Consider the following 15,913-nt stretch of genomic DNA (forward strand, 5'->3'; position numbering starts at 1 on the left):
AGAAACTAATAAAAAAATAAAAAAAAAATTATTAAAGCAAAAAAAAAAGAAAATATTTTAAATTTATCATAAAGTACATATTACATACTTATGTACATACATTTTTAATAAATATTATAAAACATACATACATATTATTATAATTATATATAACGTGTATATGTATGTATATATGTATGTATATATTGAATTTATAAGAAGAGCGATTATGTGTATATAAAATTTTTTTTTTCCTCTTCTGTTTTCTTTTCATTTTCAATTTTTGCATTTCTTATTGTTATTATTATTATTATGTTATCTCTGTGAGAGAGAGGGTAAAATATATACAACAAAAGAAAAAAAAAAAGAAAAAATTTTTTTTCACATTTTTTTTCCTGAAATTTTTAACAATTTCATCATTCGAGCAAGTGTCGAGGTAGTTTCGACTACTCTTTTTTAAATTCAAAATAAAAATTTGTAAAAAAAATCAGAAAAAATCAAATCCAATATAAATTTTTATTATAAAATATGTATATATAAAAAATACATAAGTACGTATACATACATATATAAAAATTTATTTTTGTTTTGTTAAATTAAATTATTTAATTTGAATTAACTAAAAATTATTGCGCCTTTGTTACACAAGCATAAATAAAAAAATTAAAATAAAATTTATACCAAAAAATTAAAAACATTGATTAAAATTAAAAGTGATTCTAAAACTGTTATACATAATTAATATAAAATTAGTTGATTATGAAATTAAATAAATATGCACATACATACACATAAATAAAAATTTTTATTAAAAAATTCAAATTGATAATAAATAAATTGTTTAATAAAACAAAAAAAAAATTAAGAAATATATATATAAAAGGAATAATAATAATAAAAGCAAAAAACAATAACGTAAATAATTTTCTATATTTTATGCAATATTTTATACATATATATAACATAAATTTACAATAATAAAAAAAAAATATAAATATTTCTACATTATTATACATTTATACATATGTATGTATATTTACATACTATAATATTATACTGACAATATATTAGTTTTATTTGAGATATCAAAAGCAAAAAAGAAATAAACACAAACGAATAAGTAATTTCTATTTAAATATTAATACACATGTAAATAGTAAAAAATATTTTTTATTAATAAAAAATATAAATATATCTGTTATATTCATAAATATGTATATCTACACGCGCAATATTGTATATCTAAACGCGTAATACAAAATATTATATTTTGACCTAACTAAATAAAAAATTTTAAGACGACGACGTTGTGGTCTAGTTAAAACTTTATTCGACTTCAATAATTTACAAATCATTGAGTAAACAAATAAAAAAAGATGTAATAATTTACATTTTAATTATTTATTCGCCGAATTTCATTTCAATTACCCCAGTGAACCGTTAATTAATACTTACTACATACCTACTTACATATACGAAAATATGCGTGTGCAATTGAAATTATCAAATTTTTAATTTATAAAGTGCCAAAGGCAGCAGCAATTAATTGAAATCAGAAAAAAAAAAAAATTCCAATATTTTAATGTGAACTGTTGGGACAAAAATGATTTTAATAAATTTGTTATTCCAAATGAAATGGAAATGGAATTTATTTACTTATATTATGCTCGTTATTCTCTCTCATTTTCTCTTTCTCTAATTTTTTTTTATTACATATTTTCAATTGATTTAAATAATTTAATTTATCCATTGTTGTGTCGGTATAGTTGTTTTAAAAATTGTATTCAATTTCAATAATAATTTGGTTTGTGCGTATATATACATAAGTATGCACTAGTACTTAGCTCATATAAAATTATAATCAAGTACATATACCTACATATGAACGTATATAACAAAATTTATCATAATATAAGTAATCATAAATATTTAGAAATTTTTCAATTTGCAAATTGAAAAAAAAAAAATTTTTTAATTTTGCTAATTTGTTTTCTTTGATTTTAAATTGATTTCGTTGAAATATAGGAAAGTACACAAGAAATATACTTTAAGAAATACTTATACTTTATGTACTTTAGTTACTAATTGTAGTTACTTTACAAAATCCCAAAATAATACAAACTAAACACAAAAGTTTTCTTATTCTTCAATTCGATTTGTAAATTGAAATTTTATTTTTTTCAAATATTCCTTTGAATTCTGCATATGTGTATTCACATGTGCAGATACAAGAACTTTGAAACCTATTTTTTTTTGAATTAGTAATTATTACTTTCATTTAATTATAAAAGAGTATTAATTTAATACATGTGTCAAGGAATTTATTCTAAATATTTTAATTTTATTCAATTAAAATTTTTATTTTCAATTAATTTTATTAAATATATATATTAGATAAACTACCTACTTAAAAATAGGGGTCCATTATTAATTATGTGCCCATAATAATTATTATTATTAATAATGATTTAATAACTCCAACTTCCAGTAATAATGGCCATTATAAGTTACATAATTTTTTAGATATTAATTTGCATATTTAATAAATAGCTTATAAATATAATTATATATAAATGTTTTAAAAAAATAATTTATACGATGGAATTTATTTATATGTATATGCATATTTATTTGCAAAATTAATTACTTTAATTATTTAAATTTTGTAATAATAAATTATATACATTTAACAAGACTTGTGTATATTTTTCTTTTTAATTAATGAAAGACAAATTTAAAATTAAATTAAATTTTATAAAGATTGTTTTTTTTTGTGAAATAAATAAGTGAATTCAAGTTCAACTTCTTATTTAATTATCTACATAAATAAATATAATTATACATTATGCGATAGTACATATATAAAGTGCATTATTTTTAAAAAAAAATTTACAAAATATTTAAAATATTTTTGTTTTTATTAAACATTTTATTATCTAATAGTATATAATTTAAATATACTCACTTACATGTTCATGAATATTTATAATTCATGAAATAAAATACTTTTACTATATAAAAATCACAAAATTAAAACAGAATTTTAAAATAATAATAATAATAAGAATTGCATATTAAATTAATTATATTATATTTTATATATATACAATACATATGTACATACATACATATGCAATACTTTTTTTTTTAAATATTTATTTATTTTTTTTTTTTTTTGTAAATATATAATATATTTCAATATTAGTTCATATATATTTATACATAGAAAAATATAAAATAAAAAATATATAATATGAAATTTAAACAAGGTGGTTTTGAATTTATTTTCAGATATAATGTGATATAAATAAAATTTAAGTAAAGAAAAAGAAAAATAAAATAAGAATTCAAATAAAAATTCAAATTCGGAATTTCAGAAGAAAAGAAAAAAAAAATAAATTCTTAAATACATAAAAATAGTATATAAAATTAAAGAAAATTATACATAATATAAAATATATAAAATAGTATAAAATCATTTACTTATATGTATATATATATAAAAATAAAATGAAAAAAGTTTTCAAATACAAAGAAAAAAGCAAAGTTTTTACAATAAGTTTTCAAATTTCTTAAAAAGAAGCATACGTTTATGTGTTTATATAATAATAAAATATATAATATCTGTATATATATATATACATATATATATCCAAATGAGAGAGTATATTATATATAAAAAAAAAATAATTTCGCTTTTATATAAATAGTATATTATATAGAACGAAAATAAAGAAAGAGAACGGGAGTAAAAGAAAAGAAAAAGTGAAAAAAAAAAGCTTTTTAAATAATTTTGATGAGTAAATAGAAAAGAGCGAGTATAAGAGCGAGAAAAAAAGAAGAAATTAAACAACAACACAAAAATAATAATAATAATTACAATAAAATGTTATAGTAGTTGTTGCTACGGGTATATTAAATATATTTTGTTTTATTGTTTTTCTAAATAAAATATTAATATTTTCTTAAGATTTAATTTTTTTTTTTCTTTGCCTAAATGCATTGTTAAGAGATAATTATTAATAAAATATTTAATTATTTATATAATATATACTAATATATTTTATATTTATTTAAAAATTTAATTATTATAATTATATATTATGCCTTTAAATAAATAAGTATTTAGTATAATATTATTTAATAAAATTTGATTATATTTAATATATACATACATCTATAAATTTTATTATAGGAAAATAACTAAAGTATATATACTTAATATATATATATATATAATATTCTAATATAATAATTATAATGAAAATAATATAGGTATTTCATATTTATTATATAAATAAGAATAATTATTAATTATTTTTTAATACATATATTTAAATATGAATTATACATACTTATATACATTTATAAATATTATATAAATATTTCTAAAATTAAAAAAAAAAATTAAATCATTTAATAATTAAATTTAAATGCATAAATTCTTTTTAAATATATTTAATTTATACGCATATAAAAATAGATAAAAATTAAATAATAAATTAAGAAGAAAAAAAAATATTTATATATATACATTTTTAAATTAAAATTATTAATTAAAATTAAATAAAAAATAAATAAGAACAAGAAAAAAAAAAGAAAACTAGAAACGTTGATTTTTCTGAAGAACAATTTCTCAAAATAAGGTGAATAAAATACTACAAAATATCTAAGTATTTATTAAAATTACTTAAGTTTTATGTTTACAGTTAATGTTTTTTGATAATTTTTTTTTGTTATATTTTTTCCAGTTTGTTTTTTTTTTAAATAATTTACCTATGTTTTTCTGTTTTTTTTTTGAAATACCTTTACTTAACTAAGTACTTACTTATATTTTAATATATACATGTAAGAGTTTTATAATAAAATTATTTTTCAAATAAAATTAATTAAAAGAAAATTTACAAATTATTTGGATTAAGTATTTGATTTACTTACAATCATTATTACCTACAATAATCATCATGACTTAAAGAAATTTTAAAAATATTTCATATTTTCATTACAATGAATTTTATATTTAGTACATATATATTTAATTTTTTTCTCTATATATATATACTACTTAGTATATACTTACCATATTTTTGAAAATTCTTTGTTTTTATTTTACTTAATATAAATGGATGATTAAAGTTACATATATTTAAAATATATAAACTTTAAATTGAAATTTAATTTCGAAATCAATTTTTTAATTACTTGATTTTTTAATTTGAATTTTTTTTATTAAAATTATGTAATTCCTGAATCTTTTTAATATGTGTAGTTTTTATACTTATATAAATTAGTTTAATTCATTATTGAAGCCCCATACTTGAAGTATACAATATTGTAGGTGCAATATTTATGCGACAGAAATTGTTTCAGCTGAATGTTAATTATATAGATTATGAAATAATTTTGATATATTCAAATTTCATTATTATACAGTCAAAATAATTTAATTATATTAAATGAGAACAATTAATTATCAAAATTTTGAAAAAAATTCATAATTACTTATACAGTATACATGCCGTTTCTTACTCACATATGTATATATATACATATTATGTAAGTAAATACCTAATTTTTTACAACAAAATCAAATTTTTATTTATTCTACATACCAAGTAATTTTATGATTTGATTTTAATAAAATTTACAAATTTTTATCTTAAAATTATACTTAAGTTTATACAATTTACAAACAAAAAATATTTTTGCATATCAGCTGGTGTGATATTTCGACAAATTAATCAAGTAATTTAGAAATAAATTAATTTCCAAGAAAAAAAAATGATTCTACCTTAAGTTACTGAATAATGACATAAACCCAACACAATGATTAAAAACTAATTTGACGCAAGTGTTCGTAATATCGTAAATTTGTTTTGAGAATTTCATGGGAACTACCATAATTTAGTAATAAGATAATAATGGCTAGAGAATATTTTTGAGATGTTTCTTAATAAATTTCATGGAGATAGCGCATTTGATTTTTTGGCAAATAAGCTTCTTGAGTTGTTAGAAAGCCACCCGAATCTGTCAAATGATTTTTAATACTAAAACTTTCAGTATAAAGTTGAGCTGAATACTTATTTGGACAGCTAAATTTAATACAGCTTGTTTTATAATTTTTTTAAATGCTTATTTAAAATTAGTTTTCCGAGTTGTAGGATAGTTAGTCAGATCAGTACAACTACCATATAACTTGATGTTATATAGTAGTCGGAACAGTAAACACCATATAATTCCATTAAAATTTTCAGCATATACGCCTAAACTAATTGTGTGCACGAATTACTTTTATTAGGTTTCAAAATATTTAAAATTATTTTTTTAAGTTGTAATGTAGCTTTTCGGAAATGATGCTCGAATTTGTTCAATTACAATAGGAGAAACAATTTCTTAAAATTTCTAAAGTAATTTCTTTTCCGATCGGACAAAAAGGTGGACGAGCAACTCCATGCCGAACATAAAATATTCTTCTTTAGAATGTAGGGTATGAAAAAGTATTTATAGTCTTGAAAATTTGCTATTTGATATATCGACAATGGTTTTAAATATAAATAAATTCCAGCGCTATGCAAAGTAGAATTCGGTAGAAACACTAAAAATCACGAAAATATAAAATTTCTGTGTTTTGGCGAAAATTATTCATCTTTAATAGGAAGACTAATTAAAATAAGATAATGTGGTTGCTAAATGTTTTTTACATATATATTTGATTTAAATATATATTTATTATTTAAATATTTACTTAGCTATTTAAATTAATTGTGGAAATATTTCAATTCTAATTGTATAATGTTTACATGCGTTAATTAATTAAATTTACCTTTTCGACTCACAGTATTCATTACATTCGTAATTTTTCTCCTCCCCTTTCAAGCTCCAGTTTATAATCACAATTAATGTATTTAAATATTTGTAAATTCATAATTAAATTCATAATTAAATTCAAATCAAATCAACTCAGCTTAAAACATACTTAACTAGCAACTACCATCTTTCTTTATATTCATTATAGCTACATACACACATAAACATGAAATATACATTTTCATTGAATCAGTAAATTAACATCGAATCAGCTGATGACATTAAAAGCTCAAAAATATATAAAAGATAACAAAAATTTTGAATTTAGAAATATTTTTAAATGTTATACGTTTATTTTTTTTATTTATATTCGTACCTTAATGTTATTCAAGTCTATACATATATATGTGTGTATTTTAAATATTATATTCAATTTTATTTTCTATTTTATACCCATACATACATGCATACATACATATATACATGAATTGTTTTTGTATAACTAAATATTTTAATTTTTTTTCTTTTTATTTTTCTCATATTTTTATTGTTATTTTATTTTAAATTAATTTGATTCCTATAATCTCATGATATCGTATACATATATATACTGATTTAATATTTAAGTATATTAATATAAAACGCTTTTGCACTTTACCATTAAAATCTCACCTTTTAAAGAAAAGAAGAAAAAAAAATAATCATAATAAAAAAACAAACTCGAAATCAAATCAACTTATATAATCATAAAAATAATTAACGTTTCTTGTTTTTTTTTTAATACATTCATATAATAATTTTACATACGTACATCAACATACGAACTATAAATATATTTATATCAAATTAATATTATTATATAAAGCTCATAAATCGTATATTTTCTTTTTGAGTTTCAAACAAAACCATCATTCATATTATATATTTCAATTAATTAAAAATAAAAATATATTACTTAAGTATTATTAATGAATTTTCATAATAATAATTATTAATAATAAAATAATTTAATATTAAGTGAATATTTACAAAAAAAAAAAAGTATAAATTACAACCATAAATAAATAACGGTGGTCGGGAACTGCTGTTAGCTCTAAAAATTTTTATTTTTTATTTTTGAAAATTTCATACTTATTTAATAATCTATTACTTCAAAACAGTAAATTTGACATTAAACATGTACAATATCGTTATGTAGGTTTAATAATTGAGAAAAAAAGTTGTAAACACTTCACTGTCCTAAGTCCAACCAATTCGGAACAGTTGTGAATATTTTTCATGCTTAGTTAGCGATTACTCATAAATGTTAAATTTGACATAAAACATGCGCAATACCGTTATGAAGGTTTATCAAATGAAAAAAAAAGTTGCGAACAACACGTTGCTCTAATTCTAACAGTTTCAGAACTCTTATTTATGAAAATTTGTTAGACAGAACTTTTTCATTCTGATTTTTTTTAACCTTCCAAAACCGCTCTTGGATGTTCCAGTTTTTTTTCTTTCCCTTACACATTTTTTTTCCTAAAAAATTACAAAAAATCATCACCCGCCCAGGTGATTTTCAGAACTCCAACTTTGAGCCGCTCCTTATATATTTACAATTAAAATTCATATGTATACAGTATGTTCGAGACTCGATGATAATTTCAAAGTAATAAAATAAAACGGGTTCTTCTCAAATGAGATATAATAATAAAAGTATGAGAGAAAAATATCCAATTTTTAAATTTTTCCTCAAATTTATTATTCTGGATTTACGAAATATGAAATGTAAAATTAAATTAATAACATTGACTCTCGCATACCCCATATATTTACTTAGTTTATGTTACACACAAGTATGAAATTGAAATATTTTTGTATTTAATATTTACCATCTCTTTTTCCATTTTACATCTTAATCTTAATTTTATTTTTAAAGAACAATACTTACATATATTTCAATATTTTATTTTTTGTAATTTTTAAAATTAAATTTTTTTCTATACCATTTATTTATAATGTTATATAACTTTCATTTCATTATAGAGCTTTGATGTGTCTATATAAAAAAAATTTTATTGTGTTATAATCAATTAATTAAATTAATACTAAGTATATAATACATAAGTATATATTTACTTATATTTGTTGGAAATTAAAGAAAAAAAAAACAATTTTAAAATTTGTTAAAAAAAAATAGAAAAAACTTAAAAAAATTAAAGACAACCAAAAAAAATAAAATTAAAATAATTAAATAAAATATTGTTTTTAATTTTAACATTACTTACATATATAAATATATAGTTACATTAAATTAGATATTTATTAAATGTTTAAATCTTAAATAACCATTTTTAAATTAGCAAACAAAAAAAAAATAAACAGTTTAAAAAACTATAAAAAAAAAAGTCATTTTAAAATTATAAAATTATTATCCAGATTTCTATTTATATATATTAGTTATAAATATATATATTGTTGTTGTATATTCGTTGTATCATCATTATTACTATATATAGTTAATTACTATATTTATATAACAAATTATTCTCATATACAAACTATTTAACAAAAAAAGAAAACAAAGAACAAATTTTCCCTTTTCATACATCTACATATTTTTATTGTATATAAACATTTTAAACAGAAAATAATATATATATAAATATATATACACATATATATACATATATATATATTCATTTTAATGTACACATTTAATGTCAATCATCTTTGGATTCATGTTTTTAAAATAATACAAAATTAAAATTAATATTAAAAAGTAGAAAAACCAAAAAAGAAAAAAACAAAATATTTTAAATATTAAAATTATTAATAACTTTTTAGATAAATAAATATAACAATAAATAGTTAAAACTGATAAATTTGAAAAGAAAAAAACTAAAAATTAAAAAAAAAAATAAATAAAAATTAAATTCTACATAGTTATTCACATAACATTTACTTGTATAAAAGTAAAAAGAGAGCAAAAAAAAAAAAAACGAAACATTTAAAAAGTACAGGATCATCAGAAATTCCATCGAAATTTCGTTTAAATCATCATCAATCACAATCATCGCATAAATAACCAAATATCAAAAAAAAAAAAAAAACAAAATTGCTGGTAATTATTTTATTTAATTTTCATTTTTTGTTTTAATTTTCTATATTTTAATTATAAATATATAAATATATTCTTATACTTACTTACTTACATTAATAATCTTATTAATTCTTATTTGTTGTTGCTGTTTCATTCTATAATATATCGGACATTTGCGAGAACAATGACATAAGTCAAAATGCAGAATCGCAAACTTGCTTTTATTATACTATTATTATTTTAATATATAATAATACAGAATATTTATTCATGTACTTGTAGGACAGTTCTATATCAACGTTTTTTAGTCTTCGATAATTATTTACGCTCGATTATAAATACTTTGAATTCCGGAAGTCAAAGTTATATTTTTGAATTGTGCCGTTATTCTTCCCAATGTGCGATATATTTTTAAATGTACATATTTCATATATAAAATTATAAATTGTATTTAATAAAAAATTCATTAATTATATTTTATTTACTTATAAGTATAAAGAATTTTATATTTTATTTAAATATTGGGGACTTATTCTGAGAATCGAATTACTAAGTACAAATGATAGGTGTTTAGCGTTAAAAAATTACATATTTTTATTGTAAACACAAACCAATTACTTAAATGCATAAAAGATTTTAGCCTATAAAGTAATAAAATTTTTAAAATTGACTCTTACTAAATTACTTAGTTTGGTTCACAACAAATACTCTTAGTTAGTGATTTGCATCTCAAAATAAATTTACATTATTTAAATTCGCCTGTGGCTACGAGAAAATTGCTTCTTTCCAATTCTCATAAGTATTTTTATTTTTTAAATTTAAATTCTTAATAGAATATTTTAATATTAATTCTCAATTAATATTCTTTAAAATTTTGAATTTTTTATCTTAGTTTGCAGAGTTACAATTTTTTTTCAGAAATTTTAATTTCAAATCCAATTAGCTATTCAATCCAAATTTGTTGCTGTTTTCTAACTAGTTTTAATGAAACTTTATGCATTTCTTTACAAAAAATTTATTAATTTACTTAATTTAGTAAAAAAGTTTTATAAAAATTAAATTTACAAAGCTACCCAAAATACGTGTTTTACAGACTAACTTACAAATATGCAGTTTTCTTGAAACCACAAAAATATGTTCAATTTCAAAATAATGTTTAACTTATAAGTAGTATTTATTTAAATAGTGCATTATATAAATTAATATTTTTAATTTTATGTGTACTTACAGTAATACTTTTATTTAATGTCAAATTGAATATTAAACGCATGCTTTCAAAAATAAATACTTTTAATTTTAGTTAGATATTTACAAAATAATGAAATTTAGTATATTTAATTGTAATGGAAACTTGTACAAGATTTTATTGTTAAGGAACAATTTATTGTGTTTTTATTAAATTTAAAAAAAAAATTCCAATTAAAAGTCATTTTGTGTTAGAGAAGCGATCGGATACGAGATTTTACCATACTCGTATTATTACGAGTATTTTTATATGCAAAAGTTATTGTGAAGACTTACACAAATTCAACCAGTGCTGTTTTCAGAATAACGCCTAAAGGCCTGCCGAAACCTTGTGTCTCATAACATAAGTAATAATATGCCCAAGCTGTGTTGCGACATGCATATAGCGCTTGTGAATTGAACAAAATGTGTTCCACCCGCCGTGCATCTATTTTTTTTTTTTGCAATTTTCTTTGAACCTTAAATAAATAAGCATTTTTTAAAATTTAATGAAAAAAAAAAGTAAAATTAATTCGAAAGTGGTACACTAGTTTAGGAATTATTTCTTATACCTATTCGAAATTTTTGTATAATTAAAGTGACTTGAACTACGAAAGCTCCACTGTAAAAAATTTGTGCAATTATATTTTAATCCTAATTTCAAATATATTATCTATTAATTATGATAATTTAAAATTATTTTTTTCCCAATTTATCAAGTAGAAATAATTATACATATGTACTAATGCATTCGATATATATACTACTCGTAACTACTTATATATCAGATTGGTAAAAACGCCAACACAATTAACTACATACACTTACAGAATTATTGTTATTACAAAAATGAAACAATTGTAGTAATTAACCTCTAATTGCTTCTCACTTTTTTTTTTGTTTTTCCTCAAAATTATTAGTATTTTTTAATTTAAATAATTCTAAAATTATATTCATAAATTAATAATTAAGTAAAAATTTCATTCGGGTCTTTAATTAAATTAAATTTTATTTTAAGCGAAATTCAATTTTAAATGCCTTGTATTATTTTAATTGTTTTGTATTTTAATAAATAAAATTAAATTAGCTTTTTATATAGAGCAAATCTAATTTGTATATGTAATAATATTTTAAATAAAATTTTTAATTGCATAATTATATAAGAATCATAAATTATTTTATGCATAAATAATTGTTTTTAATTATAACACTTAAATGATGCTATAAAATTTTATTTGTATTGATGACCGGCACCTTTAATCACCAGTTAAATATCCGAGTGTATATAAGTTGTGTTTTTGAAAAAAAAAATATACTTAACACTACAAGCTATTCCGGAATAATTACATAAATTTAAAAATCAAAAATGTTTAAGCCATTTACCGGAATAATTGACCATAAGTGACCATAACATTGAGAATAAGTGAAATCTTAATTACCTACATATATTTTTTGTATAATTAGAGTATGTTAAATTTATTTAAATTTTAACTATCTTAAAAATTTAAATGTATTAAAAAAGATTATGATACTTTTAGTTTTTGGGCTATTAGGCTTAAATAGATAAGGGGATTAGTCTATACCAATTTTTGAATTTTTTTTTAATTAATTTTAAAATTTTTAAAATATTGGACACAAACCCTCGATATTCTAATATTTACATCAATTGTTTAAGATATTAATGAATTTTTTTTTTAAAATTTTTTTTTTTAAATATAAAATTTTTTCTTTTATCTTTTGCCAAATAATTGTGGAATAAAACTGGCATGCTTAGATATATATGTATATATATATATTGATATATATGTATATATATATATATTATATTTAAATAAACGTAGGGAAATTTCTAAAAGAACAAGTATAAGTAGGGTTATAGGGTTTGGTTGGCGACGTTACTTTATGCAATTGTAGCATGACATTTTTAAATTAAAAAGCTAATGTTATACTGTATAACAAGTATATATAACTAAATTCTAATTTCTAGCAGATACATTATTTAATATTAAATTTTAGTTAACAAAATTCTTTGATGTGTAAAATAAAAAATTTTTTTTTTGAAATCCATGTGACGTAAAATGATATCCCATGAAATAATAGAATAGAGTTATAAAAAATAAGTAAATACACAAGTTTCAAATAATTTGATTAAAAAATGCGACAAACTTAGACATTAAATTGCTATTTAATATAATTTAAAAAATTGTAAGCAATTTTTATTTTCTCATTTTTATATTTTCAAAAATAATTTCCTGGTTAAATTTTTATTTAATATATTAAGAGTTGAATTTTCATTATTCAACTAAAATAATTATTAAATTTTCAATTGAGATTTCTCATCACCAATTCTATTTTATGTTTTAATCGTTTATTATTTTGTATTGTTGAAGACTGTATGAAATTTTTAAAAGACTTCCTTTTAAAAGTAATTAAAATAAAACAATTGGTGTTATTTACTTAATATGGTATTGTGTTCATACACTTGCGCTTGCGCTTATCTTTTCGCGGATTCATAACGAAAAAAGAAGTATTAAGTAGTCAGACTTATTTCTATGTTTAATTACACCATAAAATATAGGTATAAATATTGTAAATATTCAAGGTTATATAGCCATACCATAATATACCATACCTTATGTATGTTAGTTCTATAACGTCTAATGATAATTAACTATAAAATTTTGTAATATTTCGTATAATTTATGAGTAGGTACTTTTATACTCACTAATAATGTTGGGTATATTTTTAGAAGCAAAAATTATAATCTAATATTTATCTAATCTTTAAGAATTTATGGCAAGTAATATAAAAGTCATATATGTATGTATACCTAGTAGTGTGTATTGTAAAATAATGACTTCTAATTTCCAATTTTTGTTTTGACCTGAAAATATGAGTGTTGTATAGGGGCAATACTGCCAGACTATGCTTATACGAAAAATTGTGCACTAAGTATAAAATAAAATTTTTGCTTTTGGAGTCGCAAATTGGAATTTTTAGAAAATTTTAGTAATTTTATAATTAATTACCTAATAAAAATTATTATGTCTTGTAAGAAATAATAATTGAGCTGGTTGCAACTTCGCAATATTAATTAACTAAAATTATATAATATACCATGAACATTGTGTTCTTATGTATAGTCTATTATGTAAAACATGTGTATTTTCATAATAATACTAAATAATTATACTTGTATATTAAAAGCAATTTAGCAATCCTAGAGAATTGTATAAAAATATTAAAAAAAAAATGACAGATGTCAAGTTGAAATCAATTAACTATACAATTAGTTAAACTACGAAAAGAGAAAAACAAAAAAACTTAAAAACACCTAAAAAATATTTTCAATCATTGTTCTATTGCATATTCACACACAAATACACCTGTGTCGTAGTCACCGTCGTCGTCGTTTTCTACCTATTGAATAAAATTAGAATCTAAAAAATCTTAATACAAAAATTCCCAAGACATTGGAATTCTAAAAAAAAAAAAATTGTTTATGTATAAATACATAAGTATACATTATGTACAAGTTATAGATACTTAGTCAAGGTCAAAACTTAAAATCAGTAAAATGAAAAAAAAAATGTTTTTCATTATTTTCATTGCACAAATAATTCACCTAAACGATCATCAGATGAGCTTTTTAAGAATAGAAAAAAAAAACTTTAAAAAACAAAAAAATAAAAACGTGTGTAATAAATAAATTAATGAACAGCAATAAAACTTACAGGGTGATTAGAAAATAAATGTTAATTTTTTATAAATTGTTATGACAATGAAAAGATTTTTCGTAAATACCGTTACGTTTACAATATTGTAGAGTTTTTGTAGCGCCGTTGTAAGGCTTTATGTACTCAACAAAGGTGGGTTGCCGATAATTTATATTGAATTTCGTATTCTTAGAAATACGTTCTTTTTGCATGTAGTCACCATAATGGGGAAATTACACAAAAATTACGGCATTATAAATGTTCATTGAACAAAAGAAAATCCTCAAAAATGTGCAAATACACCAACGCTTTTAACACTCCATTTACTTTTCTGGAAAATTTGTTTTCTTTGAAAATTTTTCATTAAAGTAACAATGTGTGTCCGTTTGTAGAATTCGAAATAATCGTAACTTTTCTTACAGCAGCTACTTATTCATATTCTGTTCTAAAATTTTTAAAAACCATTCCTTGGAATTCATATACACTGAGTTCAAAAAATATAATCGTATATTGCAAACTATTGTTGCAAACTTTCTCTGCTTATTTATTAATTACTATGTTAGTTGTGACATTGCACCAGTAATTTGACTAATGAATCATAATTTTTTTACCACCCTGTACCATTTTACTAAAACAGAATCACATTTAGAGCCGATCAGGCAATTAAGTTCTGTTGCATAGATACTAATACATAAGCTAAATATTCAATATGTAGGTTTAGTTTGAAAATGTATAAAATGTGTAGGTAAATATGTATGTATGTACTTAGACATAACTGCCTCTATATAGAATGGCGGATAACTATATAATTTAAAATCAAAATAATTTTTTTCTTTTTTTTTTATATTCAGTTTCTTCGCAATTTAATGCCTTTGTATAGATTGTTTTTTTTTCTTAAGTATTAATCTTCGGATTTTATTTAAATAATTAATTAATTTCTGGCGGGCTGATCTTGTTTCTATTGTTGATTTTTATTCAGACATGGGCTTGGATTTTTTAACTTTTTTCAAAATTTTAATAATACACATCTTATACCTTTAAATTAATACTAAAATAGCCTAAGGGGGGGTTCCAAATATATGGGATTATAGTTACGGGATT

At 19.7% G+C, this 15,913-nt stretch overlaps 1 long non-coding RNA gene across 1 annotated transcript; it reads left to right on the top strand.

Annotated features, from left to right (window-relative positions):
• The first annotated feature begins 209 nt into the window (after nt 1–209).
• Nucleotides 210–3,892, top strand: LOC129611653 (uncharacterized). The gene is made up of 2 exons (XR_008697181.1): nt 210–530; nt 3,271–3,892. It is a non-coding gene; the product is annotated as an uncharacterized LOC129611653 (long non-coding RNA).
• The last annotated feature ends 12,021 nt before the right edge of the window (nt 3,893–15,913 follow it).

Source organism: Condylostylus longicornis, unplaced genomic scaffold, assembly GCF_029603195.1.
Source record: "Condylostylus longicornis isolate FDR11 unplaced genomic scaffold, ASM2960319v2 ptg000055l, whole genome shotgun sequence".
In the NCBI taxonomy this organism is placed as follows: Eukaryota; Metazoa; Arthropoda; class Insecta; order Diptera; family Dolichopodidae; genus Condylostylus; species Condylostylus longicornis.